Source organism: Bubalus kerabau, chromosome 7 (genome assembly GCF_029407905.1).
Source record: "Bubalus kerabau isolate K-KA32 ecotype Philippines breed swamp buffalo chromosome 7, PCC_UOA_SB_1v2, whole genome shotgun sequence".
In the NCBI taxonomy this organism is placed as follows: Eukaryota; Metazoa; Chordata; class Mammalia; order Artiodactyla; family Bovidae; genus Bubalus; species Bubalus kerabau.
Window position 1 is genome coordinate 84,349,475 of NC_073630.1, and position 20,814 is coordinate 84,370,288.

Sequence of the window (20,814 nt, forward strand, 5' to 3'; positions counted from 1 at the left end):
GTTTTCTGTGATTATGGTTTCAGTGTGTCTGCTCTCTGATGCCCTCTCGCAACACCTACCATCTTACTTGGGTTTCTCTTACCTTGGACGTTGGATATCTCTTCACAGCTGCTCCAGAAAAGTGCAGCTGCTGCTCCTTACTTTGGATGAGGTCACCCCTCCTGACTTTAAACATGGAATAGCTCCTTGGATGTGGGGTAGCTCCTCTCGGCCGCCGCCCTTTATCTCGGATGTGGGATAACTCCTCTCCTCCGCTCCTGTGTGGTAGCACCCTGGTACTCTCGGTCGCTGGCCGCCCTTTACCTCGGATGTGGGATAACTCCTCTCCTCCGCTCCTGTGTGGTAGCAGCCTGGCACTCTCGGTCGCTGCCCCGACCTTGGGCGTAGGGTAGCTCCTCTCATCCGTCTCAGCTGTCGCGCAGAAGTAAGTCAAGGCTGCATATTGTTACCCTGCTTATTTAACTTATATGCAGAGTACATCATGAGAAATGCTGGGCTGGAAGAAGCACAAGCTGGAATCAAGATTTCCAGGAGAAATATCAATAACCTCAGATATGCAGATGACACCAACCTTATGCCAGAAAGCGAAGAGGAACCAAACAACCTTTTGATGAAAATGAAAGAGGAGAGTCAAAAACTTGGCTTAAAGCTCAACATTCAGAAAACGAAGATCATGGCATCTGGTCCCATCACTTCATGGGAAATAGATGGGGAAACAGTGGCAGACTATATTTTGGGGGGCTCCAAAATCACTGTATATGGTAATTGCAGCCATGAAACTAAAGGATGCTTACTTCTTGGAAGGAAAGTTATGAACCTAGATAGCATATTCAAAAGCAGAGACATTACTTTGCCAACAATGGTCTGTCTAGTCAAGGCTATGGTTTTTCCAGTGGTCATGTATGGATGTGAGAGTTGGACTGTGAAGAAAGCTGAGTTCCGAAGAATTGATGCTTTTGAACTGTGGTGTTGGAGAAGACTCTTGAGAGTCCCTTGGACTGCAAGGAGATCCAACCAGTCCATCCTAAAGGAGATAAGTCCTGGGTTTTCCTTGAAAGGACTGATGCTGAAGCTGAAACTCCAATACTTTGGCCACCTCATGGGAAAAGTTGACTCATTAGAAAAGACCCTGATGCTGGGAGGGATTGGGGGCAGGAGGAGAAGGGGACGACAGAGGATGAAATGGCTGGATGGCATCACCAACACGATGGACATGAGTTTGGGTAAACTTTGGGAGTTTGTGATGGACAGAGAGTCCTGGTGTGCTGTGATTCATGGGGTCGCAAAGATTTGGACACGACTGAGTGACTGAACTGAACTGAACTGATTTGAATTCTATTGAATACAAAAGGGAAATATTTTCCCTTCATATCTAAAATGGTATACATGTACATGTTTTTGTTTTGTTCAGACGCTCAGTCTTGTCCAACTCTTTGAGACCCCATGGACGGTAGCATGCCTGACCTCCCTGTCTCCCACCATTCTTGTGTGGCCAGGCACAACAGGGCTCATAGCTTCATTGAGTTATGCAAACCCCTTCACCACAACAAGGCAATGATTCATGAAGTGGTATTTACTTTAAGCATATGAATTAGATATCTGGTTTTCTCTTATCCTCACATACATATATGTACACATACATATAAACGTTTACTTCACTGAATGAGTTTATTTATATAAATTGAATAGATCATCATTTTTGATACTTCATTTCCACACTTTTCTGTTCTACCTGCTCCCTCAGTATTACTGTTATTCCACATACTTGCCATTCTAACTGCCCAAGTGCTCTTGCTATGAATCATTTCTAGTTATTAGGAACATACCATCAACAGAAAACTTTATAGTAACTCTCTTCATAAAGCAACACTGATCCATCTGCATCTCACATCTTCATAGTTCTGCTCTTTGATATAAGGGTAATAATTAAACCATTATTTAATGGATTTAATGTGTGGTCCTTCACAAGGGAGACATTTAATAATTATGCCTCAAGTGAGTTAAAAAAATATCAAGCCTCAGAGTTTGACAATTCAAGTAAAATACAATATGACAAATATATAAATTAAATACATGTATATAAATGGGCTGTATTTAAGAAAATAATTTGCAAAATGTAGAAATTCACATAGCAGCGAGACAAGTTACTTGACTGCAAAACTCATTTTTTTGTTGTTTTATTTTATTTATCATAGTGTTGATAATATTAATCAGAACTGTTATGAAGATTAAATTACACAATAAGTGTAAATGATCTAGTTAACTGCCTGATAAATTTCCCTTCTTCTCCTTGTACAAATTGAGATTACTCCCCAAATCAATATTTAGTCCCTCTATTTGACCACACAAAAATCCTTGACTTATAACTCCTAATCCTGAAAAATGAGAGTCACACTTGTGGATTCAACTCTGTTACCTACTCTTGTAGATTCAAATGTATCATAATATTTAGGAATGTCTTAGTCCATTTGGGTTGCTATTAAAAACTACCACCAGCAGACACAGGGGCTTTTAAACAGCAGACATCTATTTCTCATTGTTCTGGAGAAAAAGAAATCCAAGGTTGTGGCACCAACAGATTCAGGAAATGGCTTCCTGATTCACAGATGGGTGTATCTCTGCTGAGTCTCAGAGAGTGTGAGATGCTAGGGTTCTTTCTGTAATCTCTTTTATAAGACATTAATCCCATTCATGAGGGCTCTAATGGAATTGACATAAGCCCCTCCTTAAATCCTACCTCCCCATACCATAATTTTTAAAGGTTAAGATTTAAATGTATGCATTTGGGGGTGGGGGGCACAAATATTCAGACCACAACAAGCAAAATACCAAAATTTTAAAAATACTGCATATCTGTATTTAGATGTTTATTACTAGTGATTGTTGAAGTTCTTAATGTATTGAAAGTAGTAGGTAAGGACTAGAATTACTATACTTTTTGTTGCTTGTTTTTGTATTGAATAAAATTTGCCTGTTACACCAGGTGTTTATTGATTTCCTCCTTTTGCATTCTGGTCCCCTATAATGAAAAGAACATCTTTTGGGGGGTGTTAGTTCTAGATGGTCTTGTAGATCTTCCTTGAACCATTCAACTTCAGCTTGTTCAGCATGCCTGGTCAGGGCATAGACTTGGATTACTGTGATATTCAATGGTTTGCCTTGGAAACGAACAGAGATCATTCTGTCGTTTTTGAGACTGCATCCAAGTACTGCATTTTGGGCTGTTTTGTTGACTGTGATGGCTACTCCACTTCTTCTCAGGGATTCTTGACCATACTAGTAGATATGATAGTCATCTAAGTTAAATTCATCCTTTTCCAGTCCATTTTAATTCGCTGATTCCTAAAATGTTGGTGTTCCCTCTTGCCATCTCCTGTTTGACCACTTCCAATTTGCCTTGATTCATGGACCTAACATTCCAGGTTCCTATGCAATATTGCTCTTTACAGCTCAGAATTTGCTTCTATCACCAGTCACATCCACAACTGGGTGTTGTTTTTGGTTTGGCTCCGTCTCTTCATTCTTTCTGGAGTTATTTCTCCACTGATCTACAGTAGCATATTGGGCACCTACCAAACTGGGGAGTTCATCTTTCAGTGTCCTATCTTTTTGCCTTTTCATTCTGTTCATGGGTTCTCAAGGCAAGAACACTGAAGTGGTTTGCCTTTCCCTTCTCCAGTGGACCACTTTTATGGAAGAAAGCATAGAGGAACTAAAGAGCCTCTTGATGACAGTGAAAGAGAAGAGTGAAAAAGTTAGGTTAAAATTCAACATTCAGAAAACTAAGATCATGGCATCTGGTCCCATCACTCCATGGGCCAATAAATGGGGAAACAGTGGAAACAGTGACAGACTTTATTTTTTTCGGCTCCAAAATCACTGCAGATGGTGACTGCAGTGATGAAATTAAAAGACATTTACTCCCTGGAAGAAAAGTTATGACCAACCTAGACAGCATATTAAAAAGCAGAGACATCACTTTGTCAGAAAAGGTCCGTTTAGTCAAGGCTATGGTTTTTCCAGTGGTCATGTATGGATACGAGAGTTGGACTGTAAAGAAAACTGAGTGCCAAAGAATTGATGCTTTTGAACTGAGGTGTTGGAGAAGACTCTTGAGAGTCCCTTGGACTGCAAGGAGATCCAACCAGCCCATCCTAAATGAAATCAGTCTTGAATATTCATGAGAAGGACTGATGTTGAAGCTGAAACTCCAATACTTTGGCCACCTGATGCAAAGAACTGATTCATTTGAAAAGACCCTGATGTCAGGAAAGATTGAAAGTGGGAGGAGAAGTGGATGATAGAGGATGAGATGGTTGGATGGCATCACCGACTCAATAGACATGCATTTAGGTAAACTCCGGAAGTTGGTGATGGACAGGGAGGCCTGGAGTGCTGCAGTCCGTGGGGTTGCAAAGAGTCAGACACAACTGAGTGACTGAACTGATTGAATAAAATCTGAGAAATTATTTTAATAAATGGCCTAAATACAATGACAGTGGTAATAACTAAAATTCTAGACCTTTTAAAAATATTATTTTCCAGATCAACATAGTGCCTTTCCCCTAATTCTCAACAAAGGTATAAGGACAGTCCATATGATAATGCTTTCAAATACTGCATGCTTATTCAGGGAAACAAATTCTCTGAAACAATAACAACAACACTAGTTTTAAAAGAAGTACAATTACAAATAATTCAAAGCTTTTGAACCAGTATTCCTTACTCTGTGACAATTTGTAGTATGTCAGGATAATAGAAACTAGAAAAAGTTATATTTCTTAGGGCTTAATCTGAAAAGATTAAACCTACTTCTGAGCTAGGTTTAAAATGAGAATACTGTACATGATTTATTTTTTCCTGTGGAAACTCGGTAAATCAACCTCCATCATATGTTGACCAAGCCCAGTAATAAGAATATTCACTTAATAAATATTACTTAAGGCAGTGTTCTGAAGAAGTATATTGTATATGAATGTATTCATCCTCATTACAGATCTTTGTTTTTTTTTGTTTTTTTTTTTTTTTTTTTTTTAATTTTATTTTATTTTTTAAACTTTACATAATTGTATTAGCTTTCCCAAATATCAAAATGAATCCGCCACAGGTATACATGTGTTCCCCATCCTGAACCCTCCTCCCTCCTCCCTCCCCATACCATCCCTCTGGGTCGTCCCGGTGCACCAGCCCCAAGCATCCAGCATCGTGCATCGAACCTGGACTAGCAACTCGTTTCATACATGAAATTTTACATGTTTCAATGCCATTCTCCCAAATCTTCCCACCCTCTCCCTCTCTCTCAGAGTCCATAAGACTGTTCTATACATCAGTGTCTCTTTTGCTGTCTCGTACACAGGGTTATTGTTACCCTCTTTCTAAATTCCATATATACGCGTTAGTATACTGTATTGGTGTTTTTCTTTCTGGCTTACTTCACTCTGTATAATAGGCTCCAATTTCATCCACCTCATTAGAACTGATTTAAATGTATTCTTTTTAATGGCTGAGTAGTACTCCATTGTGTATATGTACCACTGCTTTCTTATCCATTCATCTGCTGATGGACATCCAGGTTGCTTCCATGTCCTGGCTATTATAAACAGTGCTGCGATGAACATTGGGGTACACGTGTCTCTTTCCCTTCTGGTTTCCTCAGTGTGTATGCCCAGCAGTGGGATTGCTGGATCATAAGGCAGTTCTATTTCCAGTTTTTTAAGGAATCTCCACACTGTTCTCCAAAACGGCTGTACTAGTTTGCATTCCCACCAACAGTGTAAGAGGGTTCCCTTTTCTCCACACCCTCTCCAGCATTTATTACTTGTAGACTTTTGGATCGCAGCCATTCTGACTGGTGTGAAATGCTATCTCATAGTGGTTTTGATTTGCATTTCTCTGATAATGAGTGATGTTGAGCATCTTTTCATGTGTTTGTTAGCCATCTGTATGTCTTCTTTGGAGAAATGTCTATTTAGTTCTTTGGCCCATTTTTTGATTGGGTCATTTATTTTTCTGGAGTTGAGCTGTAGGAGTTGCTTGTATATTCTCGAGATTAGTTGTTTGTCAGTTGCTTCATTTGCTATTATCTTCTCCCATTCTGAAGGCTGTCTTTTCACCTTGCTAATAGTTTCCTTTGATGTGCAGAAGCTTTTAAGGTTAATTAGGTCCCATTTGTTTATTTTTGCTTTTATTTCCAATATTCTGGGAGGTGGGTCATAGAGGATCCTGCTGTGATGTATGTCAGAGAGTGTTTTGCCTATGTTCTCCTCTAGCAGTTTTATAGTTTCTGGTCTTACGTTTAGATCTTTAATCCATTTTGAGTTTATTTTTGTGTATGGTGTTAGAAAGTGTTCTAGTTTCATTCTTTTACAAGTGGTTGACCAGTTTTCCCAGCACCACTTGTTAAAGAGATTGTCTTTAATCCATTGTATATTCTTGCCTCCTTTGTCAAAGATAAGGTGTCCATATGTGCGTGGATTAATCTCTGGGCTTTCTATTTTGTTCCATTGATCTATATTTCTGTCTTTGTGCCAGTACCATACTGTCTTGATAACTGTGGTTTTGTAGTAGAGCCTGAAGTCAGGTAGGTTGATTCCTCCAGTTCCATTCTTCTTTCTCAAGATCGCTTTGGCTATTCGAGGTTTTTTGTATTTCCATACAAATTGTGAAATTATTTGTTCTAGCTCTGTGAAGAATGCTGTTGGTAGCTTGATAGGGATTGCATTGAATCTATAGATTGCTTTGGGTAGTATACTCATTTTCACTATATTGATTCTTCCAACCCATGAACATGGTATATTTCTCCATCTGTTAGTGTCCTCTTTGATTTCTTTCACCAGTGTTTTATAGTTTTCTATATATAGGTCTTTAGTTTCTTTAGGTAGATATATTCCTAAGTATTTTGTCCTTTCCGTTGCAATGGTGAATGGAACTGTTTCCTTAATTTCTCTTTCTGTTTTCTCATTATTAGTGTATAGGAATGCAAGTGATTTCTGTGTGTTGATTTTATATACTGCAACTTTACTATAGTCATTGATTAGTTCTAGTAATTTTCTGGTGGAGTCTTTAGGGTTTTCTATGTAGAGGATCATGTCATCTGCAAAGAGTGAGAGCTTTACTTCTTCTTTTCCAATTTGGATTCCTTTTATTTCTTTTTCTGCTCTGATTGCTGTGGCCAAAACTTCCAAAACTATGTTGAATAGTAATGGTGAAAGTGGGCACCCTTGTCTTGTTCCTGACTTTAGAGGAAATGCTTTCAATTTTTCACCATTGAGGATAATGTTTGCTGTGGGTTTGTCATATATAGCTTTGATTATGTTGAGGTATGTTCCTTCTATTCCTGCTTTCTGGAGAGTTTTTATCATAAATCGATGTTGAATTTTGTCAAAGGCTTTCTCTGCATCTATTGAGATAATCATATGGTTTTTATTGTTCAATTTGTTAATGTGGTGTATTACATTGATTGATTTGTGGATATTGAAGAATCCTTGCATCCCTGGGATAAAGCCCACTTGGTCATGGTGTATGATCTTTTTAATGTGTTGTTGGATTCTGATTGCTAGAATTTTGTTAAGGATTTTTGCATCCATGTTCGTCAGTGATATTGGCCTGTAGTTTTCTTTTTTTGTGGGATCTTTGTCAGGTTTTGGTATTAGGGTGATGGTGGCCTCATAGAATGACTTTGGAAGTTTACCATCCTCTGCAATTTTCTGGAAGAGTTTGAGCAGGATAGGTGTTAGCTCTTCTCTAAATTTTTGGTAGAATTCAGCTGTGAAACCGTCTGGACCTGGGCTTTTGTTTGCTGGAAGACTTTTGATTACAGTTTCAATTTCCGTGCTTGTGATGGGTCTGTTAAGATTTTCTATTTCTTTCTGATTGAGTTTTGGAAAGTTGTACTTTTCTAAGAATTTGTCCATTTCTTCCACGTTGTCCATTTTATTGGCATATAATTGTTGATAGTAGTCTCTTATGATCCTTTGTATTTCTGTGTTTTCTGTTGTGATCTATCCATTTTCATTTCTAATTTTATTGATTTGATTTTTCTCCCTTTGTTTCTTGATGAGTCTGGCTAATGGTTTGTCAATTTTATTTATCCTTTCAAAAAACCAGCTTTTGGTTTTGTTGGTTTTTGCTATGATCTCTTTTGTTTCTTTTGCATTTATTTCTGCTCTAAGTTTTAAGATTTCTTTCCTTCTACTAACCCTGGGGTTCTTCATTTCTTCCTTTTCTAGTTGCTTTAGGTGTAGAGGTAAGTTATTTATTTGACTTTTTTCTTGTTTCTTGAGGTGTGCCTGTATTGCTATGAACTTTCCCCTTAGGACTGCTTTTACCGTGTCCCACAGGTTTTGGGTTGTTGTGTTTTCATTTTCATTCTTTTCTATGCAAATTTTGATTTCTTTTTTGATTTCTTCTGTGATTTGTTGGTTCTTCAGCAGCGTGTTGTTCAGCCTCCATATGTTGGAATTTTTAATAGTTTTTCTCTTGTAATTGAGATCTAATCTTACTCCATTGTGGTCAGAAAAGATGCTTGGAATGATTTCTATTTTTTTGGATTTACCAAGGCTAGCTTTATGGCCCAGGATGTGATCTATCCTGGAGAAGGTTCCATGTACGCTTGAGAAAAAGGTGAAATTCATGGTTTTGGGATGAAATGTCCTATAAATATCAAGTAGGTCTAAATGGTCTATTGTATCTTTTAAAGTTTGTGTTTCCTTGTTAATTTTCTGTTTAGTTGTTCTATCCATAGGTGTGAGTGGGGTATTAAAGTCTCCCACTATTACTGTGTTATTGTTAATTTCTCCTTTCATACTTGTTAGCATTTGTCTTACATACTGTGGTGCTCCCGTGTTGGGTGCATATATATTTATAATTGTTATATCTTCTTCTTGGATTGATCCTTTGATCATTATGTAGTGACCATCTTTGTCTCTTTTCACAGTCTTTGTTTTAAAGTCTATTTTATCTGATATGAGTATTGCTACTCCTGCTTTCTTTTGGTCCCTATTTGCATGGAAAATCTTTTTCCAGCCCTTCACTTTCAGTCTGTATGTGTCCCCTGTTTTGAGGTCGGTCTCTTGTAGACAACATATGTAGGGGTCTTGTTTTTGTATCCATTCAGCCAGTCTTTGTCTTTTGGTTGGGGCATTCAACCCATTTACGTTTAAGGTAATTACTGATAAGTATGATCCTGTTGCCATTTACTTTATTGTTTTGGGTTCAAATTTATACACCATTTTTGTGTTTCCTGTCTAGAGAATATCCTTTAGTATTTGTTGGAGAGCTGGTTTGGTGGTGCAGAATTCTCTCAGCTTTTGCTTGTCTGAAAAGCTTTTGATTTCTCCTTCATACTTGAATGAGATCCTTGCTGGGTACAATAATCTGGGCTGTAGGTTATTTTCTTTCATCATTTTAAGTATGTCTTGCCATTCCCTCCTGGCTTGAAGAGTTTCTATTGAAAGATCAGCTGTTATCCTTATGGGTATTCCCTTGTGTGTTATTTGTTGTTTTTCCCTTGCTGCTTTTAATATTTGTTCTTTGTGTTTGATCTTTGTTAATTTGATTAATATGTGTCTTGGGGTGTTTCGCCTTGGGTTTATCCTGTTTGGGACTCTCTGGGTTTCTTGGACTGGGGTGATTATTTCCTTCCCCATTTTAGGGAAGTTTTCAACTATTATCTCCTCAAGTATTTTCTCATGGTCTTTCTTTTTGTCTTCTTCTTCTGGGACCCCTATGATTCGAATGTTGTAGCGTTTAATATTGTCCTGGAGGTCTCTGAGATTGTCCTCATTTCTTTTAATTCGTTTTTATTTTATCCTCTCTGATTCATTTATTTCTACCATTCTATATTCTAATTCACTAATCCCATCTTCTGCCTCTGTTATTCTACTATTTGTTGCCTCCAGAGTGTTTTTAATTTCACTTATTGCATTATTCATTATATATTGACTCTTTTTTATTTCTTCTAAGTCCTTGTTAAACCTTTCTCGCATCTTCTCAATCCTTGCCTCCAGGCTATTATCTGTGATTCCATTTTAATTTCAAGATTTTGGATCAATTTCACTATCATTATTTGGAATTCTCTATCAGGTAGATTCCCTATCTCTTCCTCTTTTGTTTGGTTTGGTGGGCATTTATCCTGTTCCTTTATCTGCTGGGTATTCCTCTGTCTCTTCATCTTGTTTAAATTGCTGAGTTTGGGGTGTCCTTTCTGTATTCTGGCAGTTTGTGGAGTTCTCTTTATTGTGGCATTTCCTCGCTGTGTGTGGGTTTGTACAGGTGGCTTGTCAAGGTTTCCTGGTTAGGGAAGCTTGTGTTGATGTTCTGGTGGATGGAGCTGTATTTCTTCTCTCTGGAGTGTAATGAAATGTCCAGTAATGAGTTATGAGATGTCTATGGTTTTGGGGTGACTTTGGGCAGCCTGTATCTTGAAGCTCAGGGCTGTGTTCCTGTGTTGCTGGAGAGTTTGCTTGGTATGTCTTGCCCTGGAACTTGTTGGCCCTTGTGTGGTGCTTGGTTTCAGTGTCGGTATGGAGGCATTTGATGAGCTCCTGTCAATTAATGTTCCTTGGAGTCAGGAGTTCCCTGGAGTCAGGGTTTGGACTTAAGCCTCCTACTTCCAGTTATCGGTCTTATTTTTACAGTAGTTTCAAAACTTCTCCTTCTATACTGCACCATTGATAAAACATCTACGTTAAAGATGAAAAGTTTCTCTACTGTGAGGGTCACTCAGAGAGGTTCACAGCATTACATGGAGAAGAGAAGTCGGAGGAGGGAGTTAGAGGTGACCTAAATGAGATGAGGTGGAATCAATAGTGGAGAGAGTGGGCTAGCCAGTAGTCACTTCCTTATGTGCACTCCACAACTGGACCGCTCAGAGATGTTCACGGAGTTATACAGAGAAGAGAAGAGGGAGGCAGGAGACAGAGGTGGCCAGAAGGATAAAAGGGGGAAATGAAAAGGAGGGAGACAGATACAGCCAGTAATCAGTTCCCTAAGTGTTCTCCACCGTCTGGAACACACAGAAATTCACAGAGTTGGGTAGAGTAGAGAGGGGTTAGGGAGGAGATACAGGCGACCTGGTGGAGAAAACGGAGAGTCCAAAGGGAGAGAGAGCAGTCAAGCCAGTAATCTCATTCTCTAGTGAAAAATGGGTCCTGAAGATTGGGTTCTTAAAGGTACAAAATTGGTAACAAATACATAAAAGCAAAAATTAAAAATCTAGAGTAGAGTTTGGAATTTCAAAAATGTGATGTTAATGAAAAGAAGAAGGAAAAGAAAGAGAGAAAAAACGAACAAAGAAAAACAAACAAGGTTGTGAAAATTATAAAGAAACTACAGGTACAAAATTGATAACTAATACCAAAAAGCAAAAATTAAAAATCTAGAGTAGAGTTTGGAATTTCAAAAATACAATGTTAAAAAAAAAGAAGAAGAAAAATAAAGAGAGAAAACAAACAAACCAACAAAAACAATGTCGCAAAAATTATAAAGAAAACACATGTACAAAATTCATATCAAATACCAAAAAGCATAAATTAAAAATCTTGAGTAGAGTTTGGAATTGCAGATGTACGTTGTTATATAAAAGAAGAAGAGAAAGAAACAGAGAAAAAAAAAGTCACAGAAATTATAAAAAAAAAAAACTATATGTACAAAATTGATAACATATACCAAAAGGCTAAAATTAAAAATCTAGAGCAGAGTTTGGAATTTCAAAAATACAATGTTAAAGAAAAGAAGAAGGAAAAGAAAGAGAGAAAAAACAAACAAAGAAAAACAAACAAGGTCGCGAAAATTATAAAGAAACTACAGGTACAAAATTGATAACTAATACCAAAAAGCAAAAGTTAAAAATCTAGAGTTGAGTTTGGAATTTCAAAAATACAATGTTAAAAAAAAAGAAGAAGAAAAATAAAGAGAGAAAACAAACAAACCAACAAAAACAATGTCACAAAAATTATAAAGAAAATACAGGTACAAAATTGATATCAAATACCAAAAAGCATAAATTAAAAATCTTGAGTAGAGTTTGGAATTGCAGATATACGATGTTATACAAAAGAAGAAGAGAAAGAAACAGAGAAAAAAAAAAGTCACAGAAATTATGAAAAAAACTATAGGTACAAAATTGATAACATATACCAAAAGGCTAAAATTAAAAATCTAGAGTATAGTTTGGAATTTCAAAAATACAATGTTAAAGAAAAGAAGAAAAAGAAAGACAAAACAAAACAAAACACAGTCAAAAAATTATAAAATATATATATGAAATTTGCTGAAGAAGAAAAAAAAATAGGGTCTTTTTTTTTTTTGCAAAGTAATAGTTATAAAGGTGAAAATTAAAGGACAATAGAGGACTTAATTTTTTTTTAATTAAAAAAAGAAAAAAAGAAAGAAAGATTGATCGTAAAAATAGTAAAAATATATCTAGGTCTTTCTCTGGTTTTGTTGTGAGTATTGTGGGTTCAGTTCATTTTTGGCTAGTTCCTTGGTCTGACTTATATTTCTCAAGATCCTATGTGGTCCGTAGTAACCACAGGGTTTTAATCTATGGCCTGTAGCTTCCAAGGCATTTCCCTCTGTTATAGCTTCTTCTGTTTGCTGGTCTCTTCAGTGTCTGGTTCCCGCCCTGACACAAAGGGGACGGTGGAGTACACTATTTTTTTTTATTTTATTTAGGCTCACTTGTTCAGCCGCGCTGTGGGGAGTGAGGGAGTGATGCTGCAAACAGATAACACTGGCTCGCAGTGCCTCAGCCACACTGGGTCTGCCCCCGCTCACGGCGCATGTAGCCTCCCTGCCCACACTGCTCGGGCTCTAGGTTGTTCCGCCGGGAACAATCAGAGGCCGGCCCTGGGCTGAGCTCCCAGGTCCAAGCTGCTCAGGTTCAGGCACTCGGATAGTCCTCAGAGGCGCAGACTCGGTGGGGCCTGCGTTTTGTGCTCTTCCCAGATCCGAGCAGCTCAGGTGATGTGTTTGGCGGGCGCCAATGCTGCGACTTATCGCCTCCCCGCCACTAGGTTATCTGGGTGTAAAACCGGCGCACCTTCTCAGGCAGATGTTGACCGTCCAGACCCCCAAGAAGTTTTAGTTAGTAAAGAAGCCTGCTTACAGTTTTATAGATAGTGTCTCTCTTGGGCTGCAATTGCCCCCTTACGGCTCTGGCTGCCTGTCACCGGAGGGGGAAGGTCTGCAACCCGCTATCTCTGTTCAGTCCTTTGTTCTGTGCGCGGGCCTGGCGGTGTCTTAGGTTAGGGCTGGCTTTTCGCGTGGTAGATATCCCACAGTCTGGTTTGCTAGCCCAAATTATTCCTCTCAGATAGCGCTCAGGACATTCAGGACGATTCTTACTCTAAGGGACACAGCCCGTGCTGCGCTTCCCTGCCGAGCCCCCGCTTGCTAATGCCGTGTGCAGGTGTCTGCACTGCTTCTCCGCTGGGGGGGTTACCGTAGGGCTCACAATCTGCGATTTTTAATTGTTTATTTATTTTTTTCTCCCTTTTATGTTGCCCTCTGTGCTTCCAAAGCTCAGCACAGATTCGGCAGTGAGAAGGTTTCCTGGTGTTTGGAAACTTCTCTCTTTTTAAGACTCCCTTCCCTGGGCGGAACTCCGTCCCTCCCTCTTTTGTCTCTTTTTTTGTCTTTTATATTTTTTCCTACCTCCTTTCGAAGAGTTGGGTTGCTTTTCTGGGTGCCTGATGTCCTCTGCCGGCATTCAGAAGTTGTTTTGTGGAATTTACTCGACGTTTAAATGCTCTTTTGATGAATTTGTGGGGGAGAAAGTGTTCTCCCCGTCCTACTCCTCCGCCATCTTGGCTCCTCCCATCCTCATTAAAGATCTTTGAAATAGACAGCATTCATCTTATGTTTCAGATGGGAAAACCAAAGCACAGCAGGTTAAGTAATAAGCCAAATAAACATTAAGTGATACTAATGGATAGAGCCAAGAAGGACTAACTACACAGCATCTAGAGCAGATTTTAATTATGGCCCACTTGTAAAGCTAGTTTGTCAGCACTCTATCATCAATTACTCTTGCATTAAGTTTGTAAGTAAAACAGAATAAATGGATAAGCTACTTCACAATATAGATAATTTTCATCAGAACAATTAGTTTAGGAAAACAAATAATAACAAAACATTTATACATAATCGACAATGTATATGATTCAACAACACAAATTATTTCTTTAAGCAATGAGAATACCCTATTTTTTAAAGATCCTCTGAACAACACTGAAATAAACACTGACAAGACTGAAATAAACTTATTTAAATATATACATAAATATACATATATCTTATTTCAGTGATATATCTTACTGTTTTATGCATAGTCAGATGTCATAACAAGTTATTTATAAATATTTGTCTTAATAAATATGATTTTTGATAAGAGGAGTTAATCTGATTTAATAACTATGATACTGTTCATTGTATTTTAGATCCACCTATGAATGTTGTAAACATGCAGCCACATTATCATTGGGAAAATAATCTCTTCACTGAAAATCTAACTCATGCTGAGATTTGTGGACTCCATAATATTTTTCTTATTTAAATAATTATATTATTATCAATACATCTTTGAAAGGTAGGGTACAGCTAAGTTCTGTTTTAAAATCTTTCAAATCAAAACTAATATTTTGTAAAAATTGCACAATTTAATCTATTACATGAGAAGATATTGTATACACATCATTAAATACTATAAATGTTACCTTTAAAAATGTTTAAAAAAATGACCTTTATACATAGGCTATATAGGAATAGTTTAACGTGTTAAAAAATAAAATAACCATGGAAATTATAGTCACTTTTTTAAAAATTAGAGATGCATTAATTTGAGAAAATGTAAATACTTCTAAAGCAATGTTATCCAAGGTTAGAGTGTAAAAATTGTTTAAAATATCCTCTATATGAGAAACATATTTTTGTGAACTGCCTAAGATGTATGCACAAGAAAACAAAACAAGAATAATAGATACTTCTTCAGGTTATATCTTGCTTAGTGTTATTAGCAATCCCAGCTGTAATTTCCTGGTTTTTTTCTTTAATCACTTTTTTTCCTGTCCACATTTTTCCTCAAAAATTCTGGCAGTGCTGTTTGTTTCCTGTTCTCTCTAGGATAACAGATTTATACAATAGGAGATTTGATTTGACTCTAGCAGAGAATATGTTGGATAGGAACCAACATTGAAAGCCAAATGAAAAGATCAGCTAGGAGACTGTTGAAATAATCCTGTGGCAATCATTCTTTTCCCAGAAGAAAGAAATTGAAAATATTTTAAAGTAATTTGCTGAGGTAAATGGTAAAGTAAGAAAAATTACTATGTTTCTATCTTGATTAACTGGATATTGTATGACAGAAACAAAGAAGAATGAGGTTTTAGAAGTCTAGAAGATAGTTTTTTAACTTAAATTTCAATAAAGATTATATATATATATATATATATATATATATATATATGCACACACATATATTAAGGTGATTTAATATACATATAGTGAAAGTTTACTTCACATATACACAGTCAAGCTAATTAACATATCCATCTCCTCACATAGTTAACAACTTTTTTATGTAATAAGAGCACCTGAAATCTACTCACTTAGAACATATCCAGCATTCTGTACAGCAATATTAACTACAGTCACCACACTATACATTAAATCTGTAGACTTACTCATCCCATAGAAATGCAGCTTTGTACTCTCTGACAAACATTTCCCTATTTTCCCTACCTCCTCACCCCTGGTAACAGATTCTACTCTCTGCTTCTATGATTCAAGTTTTTAGGTTCCACATATAAGTGAGATCATACAGGCTTTTGTTTCCTTTTTGTATATGGTTTATTTAACTTAGCATAATTGTCTTGGCAGTGATTTTGTGAATACAATACCAAAGTTTAGGCAATAAATGCAAAACAAACAAGAAAGACTACATCAAACAAAATACCTTCTGCACAACAGAGGAAAAAAAAAAAAACAGTAAAATGAAACACAGTCTATAGATTGGGAGAAAATATTTGCAAACCATGTATCTGATAAGGGTTATTATCCAAAATATTTAAGGAACTTATACAGCTCAATAGCAAAAAGTAAGCAAACCAATTAAAAACTGGGCAAAGTACATGAATAGATATTTTTCCAAAGAAAACACACAAATAGACAACAAATTATATGAGAATGTGCTCAACATTACAAATGTTGTTTTCAAGTTGCCCAGTTGCGTCCGACTCTTTGCAACCCCATGGACTGCAGCATGCCAGGCCTCCCTGTCCCACATCGTCTCCTGGAGCTTGCTCAAGTTCATGTCCATTGCATTGGTGATGCCATCCAGCCATCTCATCCCATTACAAATAGGAAAATTTAAATAAAAACCGCAATGATATATCAGCTCGCACCTGTTAGGATGATTATGATCAAAAAATAAAAGAAAGAATCTAGTTTTGATGAGTCAACACTGTTTCTAACACAAGTTAAATAATATCTAGCACTCGAGAGAGATGCTGGTTAGATGCTGTATATTGGGTGTAAGTGGACTCTGCATATAGATAGAAATGAAAACATAATTAATAACTTTCACAGGGAATTTGTAGATATCAAGAAAAAAGCATTTCATGTGAAGGAATGCCACCCAATTCAAAGCATTAATTGAATGCCTGCTCATGCCTAATTTCTTACCTAACAATAGTATTTGTGTATATGACCAATTAGGAGATTAAAGTATCAGAAAGTTAGAATTTTATATGCTACTATTTTACAATGAAACTGAAAGTTGCTCAGTCATGTCCAACTCTTTGTGACTGCATGGACTGTAGCCTACCAGTCTCCTCTGTCCATGGAAGTCCCCAGGGCAGGATACTGAGGTGAGTAGCCATCATCTTCTCCAGGGGATCTTCACAACCCAGGGATCAAACCCAGGTCTCCCACATTGCAGGCAGATTCTTTATCATCTGACCACCAGGGAAGCCATTGGCAATGATATGACCATCAAGAATAATACCATAATAGAGGATAACTGTGATATGATTAAGAAAATTAAATTAGAAATGAGTGTCTGACCACCCAGTAGAGATGCTAAAGCCAACAAAAATGGTGAAGGATGTGAATGTAGAAAGAAGAAAGGGAAAAATTGTGAGAATTATCTGGGAATAAGGTACAAACTTAAGATACATGTTGTTGTTTAGTCACTAAGTCATGTCCAACTCTTTTGCAACCCCATGGACTGCAGCCTGCCAGTCTCCTGTGCACATGGGATTTCCCAGGCAAGAATACTGGAATGGGTAGCCATTCCCTTCTCCAAGGGAATCTCCCTGACCCAGGAATCAAACACACATCTTCTGCATTGTAGGCAGATTCTTTACCACTGAACCACCAGGGAACCTCTTAAGATAGGTGTAGAAGACAACAATAATGAGACATTGCAGATGACAAGGTGTGGTAATATTAAGATGGAGGAGAAAACACTTTGGAAAAGCAATGGGGAGCTGTATGTACTCTATCTCTAGGCTCTGAATATGTGAGGATTTAGAGGAAAAGTAAATGACCTCACTAAGGCATTAATGGGCTTCCCTGGTGGCTCAGACAGTGAAGAATCCATCTGCAATGCAGACCTGGGTTTGATCCCTAGGTTGGGAAGACCCCTGGAGGAGGGCATAACAACCCACTCCAGTATTCTTGCCTGGAGAACCCCCATGGACAGAGGAGCCTGGCAGGCTACAGTCCATGGGGTCACAAAGAGTCTGACATGACTGAACAACTAAGCACACACACATGTAAGGCATTAACAAGTATTATTTACTATTACTACTATTGATGTTATATCTGTTGCTTTTTCTCCATACTTAACAATACTTTGTTTTCCTTCACATTGAATTTGTGTCCATAAACCTCACTAGGCATCTGTATTAGTTTCTTAGAGCATCTATAATGAATAACCACAAGCAGAATGTCTTAAAACATGAAGATTTAATTCTATCACAATTCAGGAGACCAGAAGTCTGAAATCAAAATGTCCTCAGGTTGGTTCCTTCTGGAGTATCTAAGAAAGAAACAGGCTACTGTATTTTTTTCTCTCCTGTGGCCATCCTTGAGGTTCCTCGGCTGGTAGATGTATCTCTACATTCTCTGCCTCCAATTTCCCATTGTTTTCTTTTTCCCCCTCTATGTTATTAATGTGTGTCTTGGCCTGTCCTTTTCTATCTCCTAAAAGGACATTTTCATTGCATTTAGGATTCACACTAAATCAGAATTTTATTATCTTGATCTTTATATTAATTACATATTATGATAATACAAAGGCTTTATTTTAAATTGAGTCACATTCTGAGGTTTCAAGTAGTAGAAATGAATTTTGGAGGACAATATTCAACACACTGAAGTCTGCCCTCTCACTGAGACAAGGCATCCTCATAATTCATTAGCCATTGTGTGCTCTAGCATAGCAGGGGGCCAGCTCAACAGTAGGCAATTGCTATACTGACAAGGAATGACTGAAAATATTTTTAACTATAGAATATATTTAACTACTCACTGCTTATAAAGATAGCTACTGAGCTTTAACGAACTAATTTTGTTAAACAATATGAGGTATTATATATTTTTAGAAAATTGCTTTCTTCTGTATGAATTGAAATGTTAAATGGAGAAAGATATTACCCCAAAATAAGAAAGTATATTAAACCTATTACAAATAGATAGTTGCTGAAGTAAATACATTAGATGTGACTAAGTTCAAATTAATGCTGAGAAGAAAAAGAAAAAAATTAAAATAAAGAGGCAAGGCAAGCAATGAAGTCGAGTGCTACAGAAAATGGTTGAAAGCATCAATTTTAATTTTATATTATACCAAAGAATACTTTATAATGAATGTGTAAAGAAATAATTCATTACAACATAGTTATCACTCAAAGCCTAAGACACAGTTGAATATGATTGAACAAAATATCAAAGGCAAAATTTAGTAAAATTTTTCTTAGAGATCAGTGAGCAATCACTAATAACTATGAATTTACACTTTTCTTTTAAAAAGGATATTTCAGAATGTGTGCTGGTTATGAATTTAATTTTAATGAATGTTTAAATTCCAGATTTTATCTTAGGTAAATGGCACAGAATGAAGAATTTTCCCAAATAGAATGTATGTTTTTCTTAGGCACCACTATTCATGAAGTGACAGCTGAATAATATAAGACATAACTACAGCAGCTACAGGGGCTTCCCTGATAGCTCAGTTGGTAAAGATCCACCTGCAAGATCTGGGGAAATAGAAGAACAATGAAAGAAATGGTCCAGAAAGGATTTATCTTCAGAAAAGTGGACCACAGTCAAGAGTACATTCCAAATGAGTGTGGTGACAAATGAGAAGGCAAAAAGACAGGACCAAACACAAAACTTGCAGTACCATGAGAGAATCAAATTAATCAAAGGGCTGGATCCATATATTTATGATGTGACTACATAGGAATGGCTTCTAAATTTCAATGTAATAGTTATTTACTATTTATGGTGAGAATATTTTGAAGACCCTACCTTTCAAAATAGGCATAACATTTTATTGTGACTATTTAATTACCTGGCTTCTATTTGAAAAGATCAGATCAGATCAGATCAGTCCCTCAGTCGTGTCCGACTCTTTGCGACCCCATGAATCGCAGCACGCCAGGCCTCCCTGTCCATCACCAACTCCCAGAGTTCACTCAGACTCACGTTCATCGAGTTAGTGATGCCATTCAGCCATCTCATCCTCTGTCGTCCCCTTCTCCTCTTGCCCCCAATCCCTCCCAGCATCAGAGTCTTTTCCAATGAGTCAACTCTTCCCATCAGGTGGCCTAAGTACTGGAGTTTCAGCTTTAGCATCATTCCTTCCAAAGAAATCCCAGGGATGATCTCCTTTAGAATGGACTGGTTGGGTCTCCTTGCAGTCCAAGGGACTCTCAAGAATCTTCTCCAACACCACAGTTCAAAAGCATCAATTCTTCGGCGCTCAGCCTTCTTCACAGTCCAACTCTCACATCAATACATGACCACTGGAAAAACCATAGCCTTGACTAGACAAACCTTTGTTGGTAAAGTAATGTCTCTGCTTCTGAATATGCTATCTAGGTTGGTCATAAATTTCCTTCTAAGAAGTAAGTGTCTTTTAATTTCATGGCTGCAGTCACCATCTGCAGTGATTTTGGAGCCCAGAAAAATAAAGTCTGACACTGTTTCCACTGTTTCCCCATCTATTTCCCATGAAGTGATGGGACCGGATGCCATGATCTTCGTTTTCTGAATGTTGAGCTTTAAGCCAACTTTTTCACTCTCCACTTTCACCTTCATCAAGAGGCTTTTGAGTTCCTCTTCACTTTCTGCCATAAGGGTAGTGTCATCTGCATATCTGAGGTTATTGATATTTCTCCCTGAAATCTTGATTCCAACTTGTGTTTCTTCCAGTCCAGCGTTTCTCATGATGTACTCTGCATATAAGTTAAACAAACAGGGTGACAATATACAGCCTTGACGAACTCCTTTTCCTATTTGGAACCAGTCTATTGTTCCATGTCCAGTTCTAACTGTTGCTTCCTTACCTGCATACAAATTTCTCAAGAGGAAGGTCAGGTGATCTGGTATTCCCATCTCTTTCAGAATTTTCCACAGTTTATTGTGATCCACACAGTCAAAGGCTTTGGAATAGTCAATAAAGCAGAAATAGATGTTCTTCTGGAACTCTCTTGCTTTTTCCATGATCCAGAGGATGTTGGCAATTAGATCTCTGGTTCCTCTGCCTTTTTTAAAATCAGCTTGAACATCAGGAAGTTCACGGTTCAC